Source organism: Enoplosus armatus, chromosome 4, assembly GCF_043641665.1.
Source record: "Enoplosus armatus isolate fEnoArm2 chromosome 4, fEnoArm2.hap1, whole genome shotgun sequence".
In the NCBI taxonomy this organism is placed as follows: domain Eukaryota; kingdom Metazoa; phylum Chordata; class Actinopteri; order Centrarchiformes; family Enoplosidae; genus Enoplosus; species Enoplosus armatus.
Window position 1 is genome coordinate 20747156 of NC_092183.1, and position 24870 is coordinate 20772025.

Here is a 24870-nt window from a genome sequence, read left to right on the forward strand (position 1 = left end):
TTGCTGAAATAAGGAGGTGCAGGTTTGTATTTGTCCACAGGGGGGCACTGTTGTACCAGTATCGCCCAGCACAGTCTCTGAAGAAGGCCCGCGACTACTCTGAATTTTCCAGCCCATTGAAATTTCCCATCTGCTCCTCAGTGCGTACTCTGCGTCTTTCCTCTCCACTGGCACTCGGTGGCCGGTCCACATTCACCACTAAACAAGTGAGACAAGGGAGGTGAGGTGGAAGAGAGGGCCGAGAGATGAACAGATGGGCACAGCTGGTTCCTTTGGCCTGGACATCACTCCATCCCTGTGCTCAACCTCTCTTATTTATACTTAGAAAAACTGTCCATTGTAAACAGGAGTTATGGATGGAGTATTTTTGTCTTTTTTTTTTTTTTTTACTGTGTGACATAGAGGTCAGAAACAAGAAGAGCTATAATGGTTCTGTACATTTATTAAAGCTGGAGAGAGGGAGAACTGGCAGACTTCAGAGCAGCTGTCATGGTGCGGTTAAGGAGAGTAGATGAATCGCACCACTTCAGTCCATACATCTCATCACTAGCTTCACACCTCCTCTGCGTGAATGTGCATATGATGGAGAGAGCTGCAGAGAAAAAGGAAGTGTAAACACTTGTGGAACCATTTCTACATTTTATTCAAATGTCAGTTTACGGCAGATAGGGGTGAGCGTAAGTGCACCGTTTTCACACGAGTGTAAACATGCTAACGCAGTGTTTCTACTTTGATTTTAAACTGGAGGAACAACACAAGCTCTGTGATCGAGGAACTGAGAGTGAGACGTTTAAAGCTGGAAGTTGAGTGCGTAGAGAGCCCCCGTGGCAGCACTTTGGAGTGCAGACTTGTATTTTGACATCTTTATTTCCATTGAAAAAGTCATGCATCAGGAGGGGCGCAGGGTAAGCAGTGCAGGGTAAGGGCTGTTGACGCTGTCAGAGTCTGTTTCATCTTTCTGCTCAGACACCTTCCCGCCATGCGAGTGTTTACCTCAGGAGGGTCTTTAAAGCCTCTGAACGGTGTCAAATGTGTGAGCCTGCCGTTTCACTGTTGTGTGTTTTCCTCCCTTTGCACAGAGCCTTGAACAAGGGCCCCCTAAGCATGTCGGAAAACAGAGGAGCAATGTGAATGACAGCCTCTGGAAACAGGGGATGATTCAGTCATAACGTGTGTTGACACGACAACAGTGAGGAGATCAACACAGCGAGGGCTTGGTTGTTGCCTTAGAGACAAGCGGGGCTGAAGGTAACAGATGCAGAGGTAAGCTCAGCACGCCATGGGGGGGGGGGGGCATCCAGGTACAAAGCAGCCCATGGAGGTTCGCCTGGCCCTGCTGCACCCTGCAGATGATAAAGGCCAAATCCTCTGTCTATCATTCTCTCCACACTCTCTAATGTCCTGGCCGGGCACTGATCACGCTGCCCCGGGGGGCTCCCTGCTAATGATGCTCCTCCAATGATGCTGATGATCACCGCTATTGGAAAAGAAACGGGCCATCTATACTGAAAGGTTGCCATGGCAACCCACTGCGACCCCTTCAGTGCAAATCACAAGGCTGGTGGAACAATGGTGTGCGTAGCACACACGGCCAATACAGCATTTCAGTCATGCCTCAGTTCAGTTTCTCTTTAAATAAATAAATCACACTAAATGAACTGTTATTTAGCTTTATGGGAGCAAAAAGTCAATGTCATGCTGCTGATGTGCCTTTAAGCAAGGTGTTACACCCTCAGGCAAAAATACAGCGACGGCAGCTTTTGAATGATATTGAGGTGCTGCCTTTCTGATCCATACTAATAAGGATAGAAGGTGAGATGTACGGTGCCCTCCTCCCTGTAACGACGTGACTTTGTCATTTAGTTTAGTCATCCCCCCGTGCTCCTTAAGCCTCCTATAAGCGGTCAGACTCCTCAGGCCAATACAGAACAGGCCTATTACTCTAAATGATGAGTCACAGGTCTGCTGGCTGATTTCACTGAATTACAGGGGGATGATGGTGGTGGTGGTGGTGGTGGAGGGGGGTAGAGGGGTGTATGTGCCAGTGGTAATTGCTCTGCATGCAAGATGGTGTGAGAGAGCACCGGAGCTGACACGCTCCACTTCCCTCGACGTAGTGATAGGACGTGTCATTCGGCACTTTGAAAACGTACCACCGAGATCTACAGTAGAAGTCTGCCGCTCTCTGCTCCCACCTCCCACTCATTCTCTCCCTCTCTCTCTCTCTCTCTCTCCCTCTCTCCTTTGTCTCCTCTTTCTTCCCTGCTCGCCTCTTCCTCTCTGCCCGCTATCTGTCAGCTCACCGCGCTCGGCTGCTCTCATCTTCCACGCAAACGTCTCGTGGTGTGACAGTCATGTAAGCGAGTGGCTGCGAACCACAAAGGCCATCTCTGTCTTCCCTCTGAGTCTTGGCGATGACCCCGGCTGAGGTGTGGCCCTGCTCTGCCTGCCAGCACCGGCCTCAACTCACAAGGCCCTTGCTCCTCGTCCCGGCTGCCCCGGCACCTGCCGCTCCCATCTTGCCTTGCATGTGCTTTGTGAAATATTTAGATACTCTTTGCTGAGGCAGTGGAAGAAAGCCAAGTCTCCGACCTGAATGCTCTCCTCAGTTATAGTTTCTCTTTTCCAGGTGCACGCCACATTCAGTCCTCCACTGTAATTAAATCTATCCCCTGTCCCGGGTAGGAGCATAAATCATAATCTCCTCTTGGGCGCTCACGATGTGTCGCCGTCTTAGGCTGTCACTTCTTGTAATATTGTGGTGTGGTTTTAGATTTTTATGAAAAATGGCCTGAATTTGGCAAACAGCCACTAATACTGAGAACAATGAGTCATGTTACGACGTGCATATTAAAGGGGCGCTCCAGCAATTCAGTGCTGCGCTCCCATAAAGACGGGGGACGGGGATCTCTCTGTTTGCCAGATTAAAATGGTAGCGGCAGAGGCCAAGATATCCTTAATTTTCAGCATGTTAGCATGCTAATATTTGCTAATTAGCACTAAATACAAAGTGCAGCCCAGGCTGATGGGAATGTGATTAGTTTTGCAGGTATTTGGCCATAATCCAACAAATTCCCTCAATCCTGAGGCCTGAGGGGAACATTAATGTCTGTACCAAATGTAATGGCAAAGCATCCAATAGTTGTGGAAACATTTGACTAAAATACAAAAATGTATCCTGACGAGGAAAAGAGAGCCAGGGGATCACCAGAGTCAGTAGGATTCGTCCTCTAAGGACCACGAATGTCTGCGCAAAATGGAAAAACAGATTCATATGGCCATCCATTCATTTTTAGCCACACCGCTAACATGGCTAAACATTTTCATCTCAAGCCTTACCCGAGATAACCCTGATGACATCATTAGGGTTATTTTTCGCAGACTTTGTAAAGAAGAGGAAGACATTATAGGGCTATTTGTACAGGCTGTGGAGTACTAAAACTGGCTTAAAGGTGTCAGGCAGAACTGTTGCTGCTGCATGGCAGCCAGGCTGAGAAAACAAGAGAAGAAGCTCTTTTTCTTCCTCTTGGCTGCTTTCGGCGCAAAACCCGAAGTGGCTAACGTTTAAACCGCCCAACTCACTCAGTGAAACCACAGCGCAGAGCCTAGTGGTCTGGAATTGTGGGGAAAGATGGAATATAGAATGGTGTTTAGGGGGATGGGTGCGTGTTAGAGGGGAGAAGATGTAAAAAACATGGAAGACCCCCACTCCGCCACACACACACACACACACACACATCCCCGCCCCCTCCCATCTTTCCACTAAGCCCCCACCCCCTAAACAAACTCACACACATGCTGAAAGATGAATGTCCAACAAATGGAGGCAAGAGGTGAGTGAGGGCCCCGTATGAGAGGTGTATTGTGCAGCCAGGGCCTCCACCCCCCCCCCCCCACCCCCCCTCAGAGGCCAGTAATCAAGGGGGCCCAGTCGGCGGGACCAGGGGGGTCGGGGGTGGAATGGGGCAGTGGTGGCTGAGGAGGAGGCAGTTGCTGTCTCACTAGGATGTTATTTATTGGCCTACTTTGAATCTCCTGCTGCCTCCTGCACTCCCTGTCACTCCCATTGATCTTGTCCTGATCCGCCCCCACGGATGGCTCTGCAGACTCTCCTCCTCCTCTCCTCCTCCTCCTCCTCCTCTCTTCCTCTCATGATGTTCATGGTGTAAAAAGCCTTCTGCTCCTGGCGTGATGTCCACAGGGAACCGGGAGAGTGCTTTAGCATCACTTTAGCCCATTTGACTACAGACAATGTATATGTTTAGGGTTGTTAAAGGTGAGTCATTGTTTAGCATGGCCTTGTCAATGGGATAAGCTGCATTTGCTCTGCACAGTCAGTGTGTGCTAAATAAAAATGGTGGGGGTCAATTCATAAGTCAGGATTATTGCTTGATTCTAGTGGGCTGCAATAGCGGTATCTAACATTGTGGCCAAAAAGTGAAAATATTGGGTGACGTAGGGCGCTAAGCACGCACCCGGTGTCCTCACTTCCAGACGTTTGTTGCATGAATTCCTCATCTCTCTCTCCCTCTCTCTCTCTCTCCTCTTGTCATCCCACTACTGTGAAATCTCTAAAACAGGTTTAAACCCCACCCCCACAAAACATCCTTTAAAAAAAAAAAAGCTAAGTATTATAACTGTTATGCATGACTAAAAGTGAACAGAGAGCATCACAAGCCACAAGTACAGAGCCAGGCATTTCGTACCACATGAAAAATCGGTTTTATTTTAGCAACAAATCTCTACATCACTTTCTGCAAACACATCACGTGAAATCACCTCCACTACTTCGGGCTTGTTGCTGTGGGCATGTCAGTGCTTGTAAGCTTGTGAGCAGTTTTCTCCCTCGCAAACATTGGTGTAAATAATCAACTTACTGCTTTCTCCAATAATTCATGTAACTTGGTGCCAAACAGCACAATCTTGGAGGCAAAGGACATACAAAAGAGAGATCCCAGAAGCTACGATAACAATCTTCTCCACTTGTTCCAAACAGCAACAATGGAGAAGTGGCGGAGGTGATGTCAAGCAATTTGTTTGCTTGCCATGGGTCTTCACCGTGTTGCTAACCTTGGCATGCTAACATGCTCACAATTGTTGTTCACCATGTTAGATTAGCAATGTTAGCATGCTAATTAGCACTAGGGGAAAAGTCAGGGGATCACCAGAGTCCTTAGGATGGATAAGTGAAAACCTGCTGACCTGCTGGTGGCGCTAGATGGAAGGTCAGGGAATCACCAAAGTCAGTAGAACTCATCCTCTGGGGACAATGAATGTCATGGTAATCAAAAAATTGTTGAGATATTTCAGTCTGGAACAAAGTGGTGAAAATCAATATTGCCATTATTACGGCCATGTGACTAAAAAACACACTCAGAAACTCACAGTAAAGTCTGGTACAACAACAAACCGTGGTGGAACTTCAGGGCTGGCCTACAGAGAAGTACATCTTTACACCTCTTACGTCCTACCAGGCTCTTGATATCCATTTATTTGTTTAACACATATTCAGTTGAACAAGTGAAATTTCAATTTATTGTGGAATTCTGTACATGTGTATTATGTGCATCTTGTCAGGAGACGGTAAGACACGGCTGGACTGGACAGCTTCTCCATCAACTTTCCCACCTCCAGTGTGACCGTTTGAACAAGGTTCACATTGGTTTCCATGGGAATTAGGAGTTCAGTGCGGATTTGTGCGCCTAAGATAATATCCTGCACACAAACATAGGAATCCAAGCAGGTTTCCTCGGAGTGGTTTATCTTTGTTCTATCTGAACGTGCTTGGTACATGATAGATCTTTTTTTGCGGAATGCTGGGCCGCGCCTGGAATGTCCCGACCATGATAGGAAACATGTGTGTGAGATGAGGAGGTTGGTCGGTTTGAGATAATGGAATTCACTGTCACATGTGTGCCTGGGGGGCCTCCTGTCAGGCATCTCAGGTACAACACATGGATCATACAAGTCATCTGCCTTTGCTCAATAAACCACTAAAGCCCCCTTTCGCGGTGTGCACTCCTCTGTGTAAATGTCACAGGGTGCGTGAGGGGCCTCACTTATACAGTACACCTACCCCAACATGCAGCACACACATGCTCCAAATACACACATTCCAACCACAAAAACCCGTGAAATACAACATGGAGTCTGAGCAATGCAGAGGAACAGGGGTCATTAATCTGAGTGTTGTTATTCTGGTCTAACCGCATCCACAAATCCCACTTTGCCTCCCTGGACAGCCAAGCGGCCTGAGGATTCAGACGTGCAGACAAACTGTCTAATAACATCCCTGTTTCAACACACCTGGGAGGCATGCACATACAGTCGCAATGCTTCAGGCTAGGTGTGGTGTGGCTTTAGCTGCTGCAGAGATTAAGAACCAGCAATTTTCTCTTTTTTAGCCACGCTAGCGCCAGGGTTCTAGGGATAGCAATGTCGGTCCTCCACTTTGGTCCGGACTGAAATATCTTGACAAATGGATTAAATGTATTGTCACAACATTTTGTGCGGACGTTCATGGTTCCCAGAGGGTGTATCATGACCATTTTGGTGATCCCTTGAGCTACCGCAATGTTGACATTTTTGTCTTGCTTTCTTAATGTCTTGACAATTATTGAATTGACTACCATCAAATTTGGCACACACATTCATGCTCCCCTCAGTACGAATTGTAATAATAACCCAACTTTTAAATTTGTCCTATACTTTGGTTTATGACCAAATACCATTGGTTTTAGACCAAATGTTAACACGCTAAACTAAGATGCTGTACATTGTCAACACTATACATGCTAAACATCAGCATGTTAGAATGTTGTGCATTTTGCTTGAAGCACTGCTGGGCTAGCGGCTAACAGCATAGCATTGAGCCTTGTTAAATTACTGTGCTACATTAAGTATTAATTACAAGCAATCATGACCATTACATCCTCACATGCTCATGTAACTCCTACTGTAAATTTCCATGCGCTGTGTTCGAATCAATCCACATTCAGCTCACTGTAGAGGCCCTATGGGGTTTCTGTGCATGGCATTATAGCTGATCCATAATGTACTGGATCACCCATGGCTGTTGTGTGGCAGAGGCAGGCCGCGGTGCCCAAAACTTCCAGCCTGCGAGCACGTCGATAACGAGCAGCAGCCTCTCTGACAGAATCGTTTACTGCCTGGAGGGCATGGAGACGAAAGTGGAGTGTGCATGCCTGCCTCTAACCTACTTAAGCCTCATGCTGCACAAATGGAAGTGTTGATATGCAACATGAGATGTCCTGGTGGATTCCTGCCCGCAAGCAGACTGACCAGAATAAATGTGTACGATTAATGCCAGAGGAAGTGCGGACGCTGTTACTGTGTGTGTGTGTGTGTGTATATGTGTGGGTGTGTTTGCTTTATTCACTGCTTATGTCAGAATGTGATATTACTTAGTAAGCGTGTCTTATTGCAAATGATGCCTGCTTAGGCTGCTTAGTCTAGAATAGTGGCCAAAATGATGATCCAGATCGAGTCCTCTCTCCGTTTGTGCAGCAGTGTAGTGTAAACAATGTGCAGGTATGAGAAAGAAAAACATGCAGGTTTCTGTGAGAGGGAAATGCTCCGGCTTGGGTGTGTGCTCCTGCTGTCAGCCGAGGAGCTATAGCATAGTTTCAGTGACTCCAGTTGGCTCCTTAATTCTATTTGCCTCTCAGGGGGAACCTCCCCCAAACCTCTCACACACATTTTTAGAGAGCTTTGTTGGGAGAGTGGGGGAGGGTGGGGGGTATGTACTCCCAGCTCCCACTGAGTCTGGACAAGACACATAAATCACACACACACACACACACACACACACACACACACACACACACACACACACACACACATGCACAAGTACTACTATGTCATGAGGTGATGAGGTCCAGTATCTGGGCCGGGGGCCTCTTCTTTTGCCTTAAATGTTGGAAGGGGCTGAAAGTAAAGAAGGAGGAGGTGGGGAGACAGAAGTAGGGGGAGGGGTGACTTATTAGTTTGCACTCTTATTTGTACCTTTATTATTATTAGGGCCTTTTTACGTTTCATACATATAGTAATTTTAGTGCCTTAACGATTAGTCAATCAATCGATTAGTCTATTAGTTGATCAACAGAAAATGAATCGCCGACATCATAATGGAGTAATCATTAAAGACCCTCATCAGACCTTTGAAACTGAATATCTTTGGGTTTTGGACTGTTGGTCAGACGAAACCAGCTGTTCGAAGCCATCGTCTTGGGCTTCTGGGACTTCTCTGACTTTTTATATACAAAACAATGAATCAATGAATCAAAACAAGATTAATCAATAATAAAAAAGAATCCTACATTGCAGCCCTAAAACACATCAGTACATACATATAAATGCTCACCTGTAAGGACCTTTACCACCTATGTTGGTATATTAACATCACATTATAGTAAATAGTCTAATACAGAGTAAATAAAACCATTACAGTTCGTCTGTGTATTAACAGAATAACAGAAGTTAAAAGTTAAAAGAAGTCAAAGCTTGTGGGGTTTTCCCCTCACTCCTTATACAGTCATAACGAACAATAAGTGAAATACAACACAGGTTCCACTTTCTGCCCAAAAATCTTTGATAACAGGTGATTTCCACAAAAATGATACATGTCATAGTTAGCATGTACCTGTGTGTCCAAGCAGCCTCCTCCTGACCAAGTCTCTGCTCCACTGCTTGGTAGAGGCTGCCGGCCACAGACCCAGACACCAGCTGGGCTCAGAGGAGAGCAGCTCCCCGGCCAGGAAGTTACAGAGGGAGGCCCAGGCCGACAGAGCCACCAGCCAATGGAACGGCTCCTCCAAAACCGCTGAGTGGAAAGACTGCAGGGAGAAGTGGAGCCACTGTGGGGGAGGTGAAGTGAGGCTCGGAGGGAGGAGGAGGAGGAAATCATATTTTGTCTTAGCTGCAGTAGTCAACCTTGCACCTGAATGGCTACAAATCCTGTGCTGTGACATCAGAAAATTGTTCATATAACAAACTTTCATCTGTGAAACGTTTTTTTTTTTACTATCCTTTTCAAAATGAAAATGTCATTTTTTCTGATTGGGCTGTTATTCTGTTTTTTTTTAAAAAGGCTCTTTGTAAAGACAGCCAGTCTGCGTCTGAGCTGTTTTTTTGCTGCTGTAGTGTTGTTGTGTGTCCAACAGCAGTGATGTCATGTCCTCTGCTTCCTTTACATTAGTAGTCAGGGCCTCTGGGAAGAAACGACATGTTAGTTGTTTTTTTGGTTTAACTGACTTAAATATCACAATACAAGCACTGACAATTCAACTGATTTCAGTGCTTACACATCAACTGACAGTTCCACTGCTTTCATCTCTTATTGTTTAACTGAGAATTCCTCTGCTTTAAGGGATTACACTTTTACCTATCACACTTTGACTGTTTCAGTTTCTCTCAGTGCTTGAATGTCAACTGAATCATCAAGTCCTTTCAACACTTTCACTTAACAAATACTTCAGCTTCACTCAGAGTTTGCATCTGAACTGTCACCTCGACGTTTTTCAGGAATTCATCAACTTCATCATCATCAACTATCAGTGGCCCCCAGAGGATGAAAATTCACATAAGCCTACATCATCATACTTTCAGATCCTCATGTCTACAATGAAAGCACATGTCATTGTGACAGATAAGAAATCAAAGTAAATATTCCATCTTACCTTCTTTTCTAAGCCTCTGAGACAAAGTTGATTCAATTAAAAACTACTCAGAATTTGGATCAGCTGTACACCAGAATATGTCAAGAGTTTAAGGAATTGTTTTATATCATATTATGTATTGATCATTTTGGTCCAGACTGAAATACATCAGCAACTATTTGATAGATTGCCATGAAAAGCAAATGCATGTGCAAATGTGCACAGATATTCATATAGATATTCATTAATTATTCATTAAATATAATTATAATTAGTGCTAATTTGCATGTTAATACACTAAACTAAGATGGTAAACATTATACCTGCTAAATATTAGCATTGTTATTGTGTGCATGTTTGCATGCTGATCTTAGCATTAGCTCAAAGCACCGCTGTGCCAAAGTACATCTGTAATGGCATGTGTTTGTTTTTGTTTTTTTTTAATCCAATTTATTACAGATATTAGTGATTAGGTAGCATCGAATAGTACATGCTTTGAAACAAAACATTGCTCAATGCAATATGGTTTGAATGGATAAACTCAATTAGGAATATTTTATATATTTTTTGTAAATTCATATTTATTTTGTGTGCAGCTTTTGTCAATACTGTTGCTGATAAACAGTCATTGCAATAAAGTCACTGAAGTGTACATAGGGCGGAGGATGGGCAGTGCCTAGGAGTCTGCTCCCACCACCACACAGACACACACACACACCCCCATCACACACACACACACACACACACACACACACACACACACACACACACACCCACACACACACACAGACCATTGTGCAGCCTCCCTCAGAGGCACAGAGATCCATAAATCCTGTCACAGTTCCCAGACAGTGACAAGCCTGGCCTTTGCCTCTCTTCCATATCACCCATGACTCATCCAATGTACACAAAACTCAGGCTCACCTCGCCAGTTGTCTCTTCTTCTAATATCAACAGGGAACAAGCGAATGTAAATATTTGATTAAATATGCATAAGCTGGGACCATGCCTGAGTCCTTCGGGTGGATCACACATGTTTGGTTTGTGAATGCGTTTGAGTGAGCGGCTTTATTGGAGAGATAGGAGGAAACAGGAAGAGAGAATGGGCTGACAGTTTGCCTGCTAAAACATGCATTCGTGGCCATGTTGGTATGTATAACATAACATATAAATCTTTCCATTCTTCAGCACTGACACAAAGAATATTTTTTCAGCTGATGAGACTCACTAACGAAAAATGTGTCCCCCGATTTAACGACGGAACATTTAATCATGTGAGTTTTGAGTGTGCATGTCTGTATTTGATATTCTGCAGGTGACTTGAATTCTTGAGAACATGTGCGAAGTGTTAACCAGCTCTTGGAGCTTCCAGTGCCGGCTGACGCCACCTCAAAAGAGCGTCATTAATTAACATGCCATTATCAGAGCTGAATGCTGGCCGGGGGAGATTAATGCTGCGAGGAGCTGCTAGTGGATTAAAGGTCACATCCTGTGTGTTAATCACCCAGCACCCCTGACCCCTGGAAGGAAACACAGTAGAATGGGCACATTATTGCCACCTGGCTGGGCACCAATCATTACCAGGATCAAAATGAGGACTGTTCCTCTGAGCAGACACAGACAGTGAATGGATGGGATGGAGAGGAATAAAAGAGATGGGTGTACGTTTTTAGCGAAATAATGACAAGGAAGAGATGAAAGCGCAGGAGGGAGGTAGAGATGAACATGATAATTAAGATGCGACACGTGCAACGGTGATGTTAATACTTTTAGTTGTTTAAAATGGTTGTGAAGGTCATTGAGTGTGAAGGCAGCACCTGGAGCCACTGTTGTCAAGTTACACACCAGCGCAGAGGCAGGTGTGTCAGCAGAGGATATCATTATCATTGAGTTACTTCAAACAAAACAGTGAATGTGCATCTTACACGCCCCTTTCAGCACATACAGTGCATTGTTGGCCTCCTTCACGGCCTCCTCTCCGTCTCTTATGGACATAAACACACAAAGACCCTATACAAGTCTGTTACTAACGCGTCACATTCTTGGTGTGAAAAGCCTTGAGGACTTTCCAAGGTGGATGGATTAATTTCTGGGTGTTCATGAGAAAAACGCTCGCAGGCTGGATCAGTGCTTCTATATCATATTTCTGCAGCCCACACACACCTCCCACTCTCCCACATCTGACAAGAATCTCTCAGATCGGATGTGACTCACCAGCTCTGGCAGTCGAAGGCTAAATTCTTCTTCTGTTACTCTTACGATGACCACTCAGCTCTTTCCACTGCCTTTATTTTTTATTTTTTTCTCTCGCAGTCAAACACAATGCACCCCAGCGTCTGATGTGTGTTGTCACAAAAAAACACACGCTGTTTTACAGGAATTTACGGTCAAAATGAGGTATTGATTATACTCACATGGACGCCATCTGACAGCTGTGGTGGTTTATTTCACATAAATCTGTGGCACACATATTATATCATCTGTTAAAAGGCATGACAAAAGTTGTTTCTGAAAACGCACCCCAAGTGTCGTCGTCCCTGTGCTGGAGGACAGAAGGCCAGGTCAGGTGGAAAAAGGAACATACACTGAGAATGCTCAGGGAGCCTTGTAGATGCTTACAGAGCGGTCTCTATTCTCAGGGGACCCTGTATTCCTGCATCAACGCTTTCCAGGATGCAGGCGCTTGGTTCACTGCTCGTTTGATGGACTATTTTCCCTCCTTCCCGAGCAGGGCTATGTACATTTTGACCTTGGTGTCAGCAGAGCCAGACAGAAGCTGCTGAATAGGATATCTCCCTCTTCCTCAAGGACGTATGCAGCAACATGCTCCTTTGTGTTTTATTCTGAGGATTCTGGAAAAGGCGTACTGAAATTTATTTCCAATAAAGCGTTTAATTTACACATTTACAGTGATATGTGTGATCTATTCTGTCCAAAATGTGCTCTATCCTATTGTAATGTATATGACGTCTTTTTATTCTTGCACCATGTGTCAGTACGTAATGTAAAGGTGAAATGTCTACTGGATGTCATGGAGGCGGATGTTTGATACGCACATATTTGGCTCAGGAGCTGGTGGAGACCAAAAACAGAGCTAGAAGGAGAGTTAATATTGCCTGGTGGCCAGAAACACAACTCCAAATGAATGCTAATGTTGCTCCATATCTGTTGAGTGTGCAAATAGACACCTGTGTGCTAACAAGTTCATCAACTTAACAGAAAGAGGCGACAATCTATCAGTATTGTGTTTACAGCTTGTTTCCACTGCCCCAAGCGGCCAAAAACTCAGTTACTGTAGGCTTTATTTAAAATAAATGTCTATATATTTATTATAAAACCATTTCCATTAACGTGATTCTGTTTCTTTGCCTCAGAGAAATGATAAAAAAAACAAACAATAGAACATTTGATATTTTATTTGCATTCTGTATCACAGCCCAGTGACATCTGTGTGTCACCTGAGCCTTTAGAAGCATATGTATCGCACTTTGAGTTATTTGTCTCTTGTGTGCTACGTGGCCAAAACAAAATTATAAACCACTAATCTGCAGGGAGCGACAACACTGCAGAGGCACCTACTGCTGGGAGTGGAACTATTAAATCTGTGTAGCAGCGGAACAGCTTAAAAATAGCTCAGTCTTCCATTGTCCTCCTGTTTTGGGCTTGAGTCTTGGGCTACTGCAATTCACAGGAGAGCTTCAGCTGCCTGCCTGGAGACTCCTTCTACTTTTTTTTTTTTTTGACAGTGAGATGTAATCAGGTTGTCTGTTTGCTGACAGGCACGGCTGAGTACTGAGTGGGGAACTAAACTCTGAATGCCCCCACTAAGTCTCACTGTGTTGCCTCACAACACAGAGGAGATAGATGTCTGTGACGTAGCACAGTGTAGAGGCTTAGCTTTGAGGGGAGAGATTCAGTCAACTTCATTTTACCCTCTATAAAGCTAAAATGACCGTGCTTTTGCAGTCCAAACACCAGGATTTCTCCGAGGGCAAAGCTGGATTCTTCATATGATACAAGCAGGGCCCAATAGTGTGATTAAAGTCTAGCATTTGCTTAGCTGACACTGGAGCAGTTGGGGGGGGGGGGATAATGGGGACTCAGAGATGGGGAGTGATTGACAAGGATTTGATACTGTGTCTTTCTGTGGCATGTTTGTGTCGAGCTTCCTCCTTTCAGCCGTGCTGTTGAAAAGCCCTTCCCTCAGGGTGTCTTACTCAGTCTTCACACAGACACTGCCACAACCTTGTGATCTCACTGCAAAAAGCACATGAAAGATCACTCTCTCTCTCTCTCTCTCTCTCACACACACACACACACACACACACACACACAGAGGGGAGTGTGTGACAGAGATTAGTTCAATCACAGTATCTGCTATTGCACTCTATTCTTATCTCTGTACTGTTATCAATTCCCTCTAGACCATAAGCTCTGTTGACATTTCACCTCATTTCTGGTGTAAAGGCGTTATTATCTTCATCGCATGCCTTGTTTTAATTCCACTACTCTCTGTTCCAGTAAAGGACTATTTTCTGCACCTTCATATTTTCAGTCTGCCCTCTGGGATCATTTTCAATCGCTGCTCTGTTTATAGTACATCTTAGGCAGACGTACACCTGTGCTGTTCTAGTTTATCGACAGCTTTGCTTATGAATTAGGGGAACCTTGTCAACCATTTACGAGTCTGTGTGTTGACATTCTCTTTGATGATAGCTCCCTGCGTCATCTGACTCAGAGAATGTGCGCTTATCTCCCCCCCCCCCCCAGAATAAAAATAAAGACACCGTGTCCATGTGGGGAATGGCGAATGCATCCATTTCCATGGCTTGCACACTGCACATGCATGTGACAGCGAGTTGCTGCAATGTGCTGAGTGTGTTCTGTGCTGTATGTTGAGCTACCCCCTGCACAGCTCCCCTAAAGCAACCCATCCCCCACCCGAGACATTTTTGCTCTATATATGTGTGACTACTTTACGCCAGCTTCCTCTCCCCCACTGAGTGAGCCTTCTGAGCCGGTCCCTGGGGTGGGTGTCGGTGTGGAAAGCAGGCCTTTTCCCCTGTCCATGGGATGTTATTGATGAGGTGAGGTAATGGATCTCCCCGCTGTGCTCACAGGGACACTGAGGATAAATCAGACAGTGGGTAAGACCCAACCAGCCATTCCACCTCTCTCCAGACTCAACTGCCATTTCATTAGCTTTATTTATGGGGGTTCTGCACTCTTCTGAACCCCTCCCCTTTCCGTCCTCCCACTGAAAATGCTGCTATTCTTCTTCTTCCTCCCTTATATAGTGCTATGGCAACCCATATACACCCCTATCCTTCTTTCCTCCCTTTTTCCTGGAAAACCTAGTATTGTCCCTCCCACACATGATCCCGGGTACTCTTCCCCTGCCTAAGTCTAGTTTAGGTGGAAGTGAAGATGTGAGGAGCCTGTGAACCTACAGCCCGATATCATGTGATGAACAAAGGGCTGGGTAGATAGTATTGTGCTCTGATGTGGCGAAGGACTCAGCACTGGCTGGGCTTTTAACGTTAGATGCAGCGGCACGACTTCATCCAGCTCAGCACTTCCTGCAGAGCCACATTTGAGTTGGCTGGGCAGCAGCAATTCACCTCTGGGCTTATGGCTCAGCCACTTAGCGAGAGAAAACTGCAGCCAAAACCGGCTTTGTCCTTGAGGGAAGAGAAAGGAATTCCTTATGTTTCCCCGCTGGAAAGGTGTCCATTATTGGTAGAAAGACTTGCTCCATTGTGCTTGAAAGAGGCGAACAAGCTCTCATGTCCATATCCATGCCAGCAGAATACCACTTTGATTCCCTTAGGGTCCTTCATCACTATGTGCCTCTAAACTGCCAACGTTTATCACACAACTCGGAATCACGTACTGAGTCCACAACACTACGACCTGATTTCATCTGCGAAAGGCATCAGTGTTATCACCGCTAGTGCTGTCTGTAGATGTTGTGGCATACGATGAGTGAGCAAATATCTAGGCTGTTTAATATTTCTGAAAAGCCTTACCAATGCCAAAACTGGATCCATGTGTGAATGTTCATGTACATGCAGAATATACTGTGAGTTGTATCATGTCTCTGTATCTAATTTGTCAAAAGTGCGGAAACCTGGATTAGACACGAAAGGCAGTGAACGATGATCTCCTCGCACGCTTTTTCCATGGGGAAGAGACAGGACCGGGGCTTTTTGTTGGTTTCATGGTGAACAGTGATGTCAGGACTGTCATGCTGGAACATGTCTGTACAAGGTCCACTCTAGTTTACGCTGCATGAATCCATGCAACCTAACAGATGGTTGACTGAGCTAAGCTCCAGCGATGCTGTGCCACTGCCAGTTTCATTACAGGGGTCCACTTGGACATGTGACAAGTGTGAATATGTCTGTCACGCCCACAGCAGCCAGTGACACCGAAGAAATGGAGGCGCAATTTGCTACACGAAAACAGAGAACACATGACACGACATGCCGCATACTAAGTATTCAGATTTGTTATTGAAGCACATAAAGGGTCTGATATGTTAATTGATTAATTTGTCAAACACTAGTGGTGTGTACATTGCTGTGGTTGTTTGAATGGTCTGGAAGTTCAATCAAAAACACATCAAAAATACTTGAAAGGATATCTGCCCAGCGCAGATTTAAATGAATTCAAACCAATATCAATGAGGAAAAAACTGCTGTTAAAATACACGGCTATATGATGTAACAAAGACACAGAGCACAGTCCAACTTTGTATTACATGTGGGTGAGGTTGGAAAGACTCTTATGTCTCAACAGTAAAATTAAGTCTACATATGATCTTGATAAAGGGAAGGAAAGGAAAAAATGAGAGAGAAAAAGCGTGTGCTGGCGGCCGGCCAGGTGTGGACAGACTCAGGAAGTTAAGCCGGAATTCCAACAATGCAGGCAGTCGTTAGACTCTTCAGTGAGATGCTGCCATTTTTGCTCTCAGTGCCGTCTTTGTTTGCGGCGAGGAGGAGGCCGTTAGGTGAAGTCTTGTGGCTGTGAATAAATTTCAGCCCCTACTTTGCATTGTAAATCCAGACTGATTTGTGAATGATATGAGGAAAATAGTGTCGCGATCAAGCTTTCTGTCTCTCCCTCTGCCTCTGTTATCTACAGAGAAAGATAATTTTCCCAGGCTGTTTGACTCGAGCCCAGCCGTGACAATAATGAATGCCAGTGATGGCAGAATGAATTATGTCTCTGCTAAAAATGTACATCATAGCCAAAGGAAGAACCTGGCATGTAATTATGCCAGTGTTATAAATAGCAACACGTGCCGCAAAGTATCCATCACCTTCACCTAAAAATCACATTATAAATGGAACATATGATCTCAGTTAGAGATATTTCATGTTTATGATTCTGTGTCTCTGATTTAATTGTGCTTGAATCCAATTAGTTTAAGTCTAACTGAACACGCCTTAAGCACTACCCCTGAAGACAATAGAAAACCAAGAGTGTAATAATGTGTTTCTAATCAGCCACAGTTTTGGAAGATGGCACCAGCAAAAGAGTATTTGAATTTGTAATCAAAGCTGATCACCCACAAAGGGGAGCTCCATTAATCTGGTAGACCCCGGATGGCAGCTCGTCTTTTAAGAGGGCTGTTTTGATGAGGATTTTCCCTCCAGCCTCCTCTCTGTTCTGAAGGATTTTCCGTTGTTCATCTTTTATTTCAGAACCGTAATGACTGTCTGCAGTGCATCTATTAACTAACAGCCTTTGAAATCTCCAAAGTCTGCTTAGCTGATGCAGTCACTCTCAGTGGTGCCTTTCATGTGGGCTCAGGATCCATTGAAACAATCCTCTCCAGCTCTTTTTTAATAACTTGTAGAAGAGATGCCTCAGGTGTTTCCCCCTGAAGTGGGCCGCAAATGCATTTTTGCAATCATGAAAAGTGTCCCTTGTTCAGATATGAAGTATTTACTGGCTGTGAGATTTTTAGGATCTCAAGACAGTTCATCTGGCCGTTTGGGCTTTGTCTGAAGCTCCATTTAGCGCTACAGGGGATCTGGCTGCAGATGAAACACAGCTGTTGACATCAAAACTGGCAAGTGAGAAACATTTGTGCTTTATCAGTGAGCTGACAAATTGGGCATTGCGGAGATAGGGGATAGATTATTCCGACGTGCGCCTGGGCCCAGCAAGCCCAGCTGAAATAAACAGTTCTTTTTTTCCTGCTCTGTGATGGCTGGATGAAGAGATGGTGGTTATACTGATGGTTAGAGGGGGTCTCCCAAACCACAGAGCAGAAAGAAAAACACAGGGAAGAAAAACAATCCCGTCTGACATCATAGGGAAGGCTGCCGCTGAAATTTAGGTCAAGATATAGCCTGCCTGAAGTGTGCAAGATAGTTATATGGCAAATTTGGGTTGCCAACGCCTAGTCCAAGTGGAATGACATAACACAAAATCAAAATTTACAACATAAAATGAAGTGAACGAATTACTGTAGCCTGTCAAAACCGGGATGACGTAGCAGCAGGTCTCTTTCTTTAATGAGCCCCACTGACTGATGTGAATACTTTTCAACAAAATCTCTTCTGTGTCTGCAATAGCTGCAGTATAGGTGTTGGTTTTAGAGGCCAGTGTAGCTGTGAAGCAGCCAGAGAGGTTTCAGACGATTCAGAGGGCAGTGGCTTCAGCAGAGTCATCAACTATGTGCACAGCATGGTATGTTGTGATCTCCCTAATACTATCCTTCACTGTTAAGTCACTGTATTCACAGCTTGTACTTCTCCACGGGCATCAAGCAGCACAGATGTAGACTTCCTGGAGTGTCAACGCTTGAACTGACCCCTTTTGGAACCTCTGAGACTGGAGCAGGCAGGGAGGGAGAGAGAATACAGGAGGTTTTGTCCTCATAGCTGTAGTGTGAGAGGGACAATGCAAGTAGTTGATAATATGCCGATGTGTGCCGACAATATGTTGTGAGCAGTGAGGATGTAGTGATTCAACCTAAACAGTAGATAGATAGATAGATAGATAGATAGAACTGTTGGATGTCTATCTATCTATCTATCTATCTATCTTATTTTTCATTGTTTTGTGGAATATTTGTGCTAGACTGTACATTGTGATGGAGACGAAAGCAACATATAGCCTATATATTTGTGAAGAAGTACAATGTGTGCAGATGAACAATTGTGCAGCGTAAGCTGTTTACATGATCAGATCATACGTATAGCATACATACACTTACAGAAATACACAAAGATACATGAACATGTTTATATATGTACTGAAATATTTACAGATCCTGTGCAAGAATGCATATCAGACAAGCTAAATAATGTGTAGAAAGTAGCGCAGAACCCACTAAAGAAAAAGAGAACCGGTGGAAAATCCTACTTGCCGTTTTGTATATTTTTTTGTTTTGGTGCCTAATGATGATCACTGACTTTAACACTCCACCACTATATCACTGAATTTGTTGTGGGCATGGGAAAAGTGCAGTGCTTGAGTAAAGAGGAGGGGCGAGAGAGCATGCGGACCTATTGAGAGAGAGAGGCGGTTCAGCCCCGCTATGGTCTCAGCAGCAGCGGCTTAGGGAGTAGTGCTATACCACTGTGTTGTGCTGAAACAGGCACGGCATCGCTGAAAACCGCCAGCGGAACAAATGAAAACGAAAACTACTCTTTCATTTGGATTAATTCAGGGGCGAGACTCTCAATCGAAGCGAGAAGCTCTTTGAGCGAAATTGGACCGACTGACGAGGATTGGGACATTAGCTACTGTACGATAACACCGCCGAATGGTTTCTCTTGCCCCGCCGCTAAGGTTAGTTAGCTTCCATTGCTGGCTGTCCGTTGGTTTGGGAGAGGGGGGGGGGGGGGGGGGGGGGGTCTGTCTGTTCTGTTGTTGGATGACGGGGTCCGGCTATTCTTTGGAGGAGAAACATACATAGCAGTATTGACCTTATCGAGGCTATACGTTACGGTACAGCCACACGGATCGTCGAACCTTTGGGAAAATGTTGGTGTTAGCGAACAGTTCGACTAGCTGGTTGCTCACCTCACCACATTATTCCAAGTTGGCTGGCTATCATCAGCTAGTTAATTATTTTATAAATCAGGAACACGTGCTACATGGCTAGGCTAAGCTAGCTAATGGCTAACGTTGCTAGCTAGCTGTCAGAACCGCGGAGTAGCTAACCCCACTTTTATTGAACTGAATTAATCCTACATGGGTGTTCTCCGTGTTAGCACGCTAATCCCAACCCAACACTACCAACATCCTCTATTAACACCACCAATATCCTCTGTCAACTTTCCACTAACGTTATGTGTCAATAACGTATATTGTGGTGTCTGGCTAAGTGACTTAGCCTGCTAACTTGGCTATGCACTGAAGCGGCTGGTTTGCGTTTGTAAACAATGGTTTTACATGAAGTTGACTTAGTGCGCTCTAGCGACAGCTAATCTAACGCACTGCTTTGTTGTCAGATGGCTGATAAGCTATGATTTGCCGACTTTGTTATCTAGCCAGCTTGATGTCAAGTCAATGGGAGCGTTAACTTTGGCGAGTTAGCGTTAATGGTTGGTTGTCTCAGATTGATAGGTTGCTATTTTGACTGTACTTGCTTTTGAGTTGGAGCGTGGTTTTCAACCTCCCGTTTATTTCAACATTTGAACTTCCATTTTTCGGTAGGTTGCTTTGAGAGTTACTTCAATTAGCGAATGATGGTTATCCACCTGTGAGCGAGTGTTATTGTTAGAGGTCGTCTCTTTTGCCCACTGAGCATAATGTTTTCAAACTTTTACGAGCAGAGACATCGTTACAGACACATTGTTGACATCTTAATGAAACAACCAAACCATTCTGTGAAATGCCAAGGGACAGAACATTACCCCAAATAACCGTGTATTGTTGTGGAAAGAAGCGGATGTTTGTTTTTGTCAGCTGCCCAATCTCTACAGCCACTTCCATGACAACCAATCAGATATGTTATACTTTTTAGCTGTCACTCAGGAGTCTGAAAACATTTCTTTTCTCCATTATCACGTCTTCTGGAATTGAAGGTGACTGGATTTAAATAGTGACAGTGGCTTTAAATTATATGAAGTATTCCTATATCTACACTTTCTATGATTATGGAAACATTGTACTCAAAACACTGAACAGTACTACTTCACACAAGTTGTGCTGCATGCATTGAATCTGCTATTGAAGAACAGCGCTGTCCTATAATAATTTGAATAGGCACAGCACTGGGGAGTTTTATTTCTATATAGCTTTGATTAATAAAACCTCTGTTGAATTAAAATCAGAGACACGGGGCAATGATTTACAGATATCATTCATAGAATGTATGAATGATTTTTACTGCATATGCGGTATGCAGTTTAAGGGCGTACACAGAAGTCAAGGTTTGGTTCATACCCGGTTTAGGAGTCACAGTTTGGAGCAAGGTAGGTACAGCCCAAACCCGAATTGTTCCCAAACAACTTATTTAAAGAACACAGACGGGTCTTATGTTGGGTGGCGGCAACATGTCACAAAACCTAGTAAGGTTAATCCAAAACTGTCTGCATAACTAGAATACCATTAGTGGTAAGTGATATATTTTTTGTGGCTTTGGTGAACTGTCCTTTTTGATTACGTAACCTGGGGTCCCCCCCAGTAAATGGTTTAGCTGGTAAGCCATGATCTTGATGCATTTCATCTTGTGATCCATTGCAATTGATGACCTATAAACAATAGGGGTGTAATGGTTAACAAAATTCATGGTTCAGTATGTACCTCGGTGTTGGGGTCGCGATTCGGAAAAATATAAACATTGTACTGTTGTCTTACTATAACAGTTAATGCACTCAAATACTGGCATCTATTCAATAAGAAAAAATAAATAACACAAATGTCAGTAATGCTCCATCCAAGACTCTGAGCTGTTGATAATTCCGAGCAACTGCTCATTTATTCAGGGCAGGCACAACAGACTGATTAACATGCACAAGCACTTTAACCATATGCTTAAATTCGATAAACTCTACCACAGAGTATGGTCTCATATCTGCAGCGATAAATACACCTGTAGCATTAGTTAGCACTTTGGCATGGTCAGAATCTGGACGTTTGTGTCGCGGATTCGGTCTCTGTTTCAGAACCATTACACCCCTAATAAACAATAGCCACACCCATTAAATATATAGCATTTGCTGTTTGAAATGTGCTTGTTCATGTCTTATTTCATAAAAGTATCAAATTTTATGACGTTAGCAGAGGTGGTCTTTGTTGCAGACGAGAAACATTGCAACCGTAACACTTCCTGTTGCTGCTACACAATTAAAGCCTCCCACTGGCCAACTCTCACAAGGCTTCTTATTGTGAAACGATTCCTGTGGCCTTTGTCAGTAACATTCGCGACTGTTACTGCTACTCCTTTGTAGTGTGAAATGCATAAATACGGACATTTAGTTTTTTGTCAGCTGATTATATTGGCAAAAGAAGAAATAACCACAGCCACAAGTACCTGTATTGTGCCAGCATCACAGGTTCAAAACGCCATTGCTTATGGTTGCCACTTGGCAGTAAAAACAAACTGTGAAGAAAACAGTGACATATAACCTTTTGAGTTGATATGGTAAAGTTGTTCGCAAATAGTTATTTATTTACACATCCAGAAGTTCAGTCGTTTCTGGCCACCTGGCAAACGTAAGTCCAATATTCACTCTCTTTTTGGTACTCCCGACGGAAATACCTGTCTCTTTAGCTGCTGAATCTGTCATTGACAAGCTTGTCGCTAACTGAGTCTGTCTGTAGTTTGGTGCTGAACGGGCAGTGGGTTTAGCTTTTCTTTGCTGAAAACAGCTTCCTGCTGCGGCCGAAAACAGCACTGTGAACCAAAACAGTTAAGTTGGTGCCCGGACAGTCAAACAATGCGTTGAAACTCACCATAAAGCTCTGTAAAGCCGAGGGCAAATTTGAATGATACATTTCTGGAGGTTCTTCACTACAAGCGACCCCTTTCGCATTGTTTTCACATTGCCATGTTATTACACAACTATCGATTATAGCCACTTTAACAGTGATGCTTGCCTGATTAAGACAACAAGAAGGAAGGGGGGAAGGCTCCACTGAACTACACTGAACAAAATATAAATGAAAACACTTTTGTTTTTGCTCCCATTGTTCATGAGTTGAAATTAAAGATCTAAGAATTTTTAAGTGAGCGTAGAGTTTATATTTTTGTTCAGTGTAGTATGGCACATCAGAAACAACATCTTGAAGAGTGACTTTGGTGCAAGGTACAAACATCAATATGACGGATGTTTTGATGCCTTACTCTGCCGTTCCTTCATGTCTATGTGTTTGCGTGTGCCTCAGTACCCATTGATGTTTATCTGTAGAGTGTGCGGACTCAGTGGTGTGTTGTTTGATGAAATGATCTGCACTTCTCTGATGTATTAGTATTTACTGTTGTCTTGGTTCAGACTGCATACAAGAAGTTCACTCAAATAAGATGATATAAAAGAAATAATGATTAAAATAAGGAAATATCTGACCAGAGAATAAGAAAGACTGAATATGAATCGGACCAAACATTTGGCTCCCAGTTTGGGTACTTGATGGTTTGGTTCATTTTTGATATGGACACCGTTTAGTTGGTACTTCAACATAATGTATTCAGGACAGGTATTATACTCAGTCATAGTGCCTGGAGACGGTTGAGCCGTCTAGAGAGCGCAACGCCTCCATAACGGCGTGACATTGTTGAGTGCAGTGTCAGCTTTGCAGTTTGGACTGTAAAGGGTTAAACGAGAGTGAGGAGATATCTCTCCCTTTTCCAAAAGGGTAATGGGGGCAAAGATAATCCCGTGCTCAGTGTGGTGCCTCAGGGAGACCGTTTCACTGCTAGTTCAATTTCTGCTCATATTATCAAACACAACACCGTTATGAAACTGGAAAGGGGAGAGTTCTTGCTCATTTTATTGTCTGTGAAAGATGAATCCTCACAGTGAATTCTTGTGGGAAGAAAAAGCGTGTTGCATCATCATAAATCACAAAAGATTTCCATTAAAATTCAAAAAGTCTGTCCTTCAAAGACATAAATGTTAAAATACCACAACCAGAGAAGAATATTTTATATAGTATATATTTTCTCAAAGAGCAAATGTAAATATGAGAAAAAAATGCTGGTTCAGCCCATTAAAAACAATTGCAAAACATATGATAATGTTTGCTATTATTGATTATTTACAATTATTAGAAAGTAATGAGGCCATCATAAAACCCAACTTACAAGAATGTGGCTCAAACTGAATTTCAGCAACATTTGTTTCTTTGGTATATGCCATTGCTGTAGATACTGTCATATACAGCTGCTGCATAACACGGCATGGCATAAAATGGCTTTCTATGTACAAGACATTAGCAAATGGTTTTGTGCGATTATGTAAAACATTTTGGAAGTGTTTTGCACAATCTTTGTCTGTTTTGTTAGGCTATTGTAACATGTTCATATGCATCCCTGTGTGATAGCTGCTAGCCTGTGCAGATAACTAGCTAGGAAGCTCTTTTTTTAATTCTTAATTGAGTTTATAAGGTAACCTTAGTGCTTCACACCATACAAGATTGTGCTGACGACAAGCCCCATAAAACAAATAGTTACTTATGGTTATTAGACATGGTTCAGCTTGTGTAACTTCGTCAATCAGACATGCTTTTTGGGAACAACACATAGCCCGAGGACAATTGTTCTTTTAGAAGAGAAATTCGAATGAAAGAAGGCCTCCTTCCCGTAATTACAAGTTTGTTTTTTTTCCTTTTTTTCCTTGAGCTTGATCAACTAATGGCCAGCTGGCCACCAACATGCACGTGTTGACTGTCCTTTACGCTAATTTAACGTGTTGAATTGATTGGAATTCAAATGATGATGACTGACTGGAGCCAGCAACGTGTGGCCACATACAGCCCAACTCAACCTGTCGGCTCGGTGTGTCAGGGTCTTCGTCATTATTTTCTATCTTTCTACTAGTTTGGATGTGACATTAAATCATCAAGTCAACAATTTCCACAGACAGTAATAATCCACATCTGAGCGTTTAAAGGTGGGCTTCTTTAATTTAGGCACATCCAGTTATGTTTCTATTCAGACGCAACTGTTCCGTCAATGAACGTTTCACATGCACATTGAACTGAAGTATATAACAATGATTACAGG

General features: G+C 43.7%; 1 protein-coding gene across 1 annotated transcript in view; it reads left to right on the top strand.

Moving 5' to 3' along the window:
* The first annotated feature begins 19436 nt into the window (after positions 1-19436).
* The window catches only part of ncor2 (nuclear receptor corepressor 2), a 79032-nt gene continuing 73598 nt past the window's right edge, over positions 19437-24870 (top strand). Inside the window, exon 1 of the mRNA XM_070903858.1 lies at positions 19437-19487. The gene's annotated coding sequence lies outside the window, so the exon portion shown is untranslated. The remainder of the gene's footprint in view (positions 19488-24870) is intronic.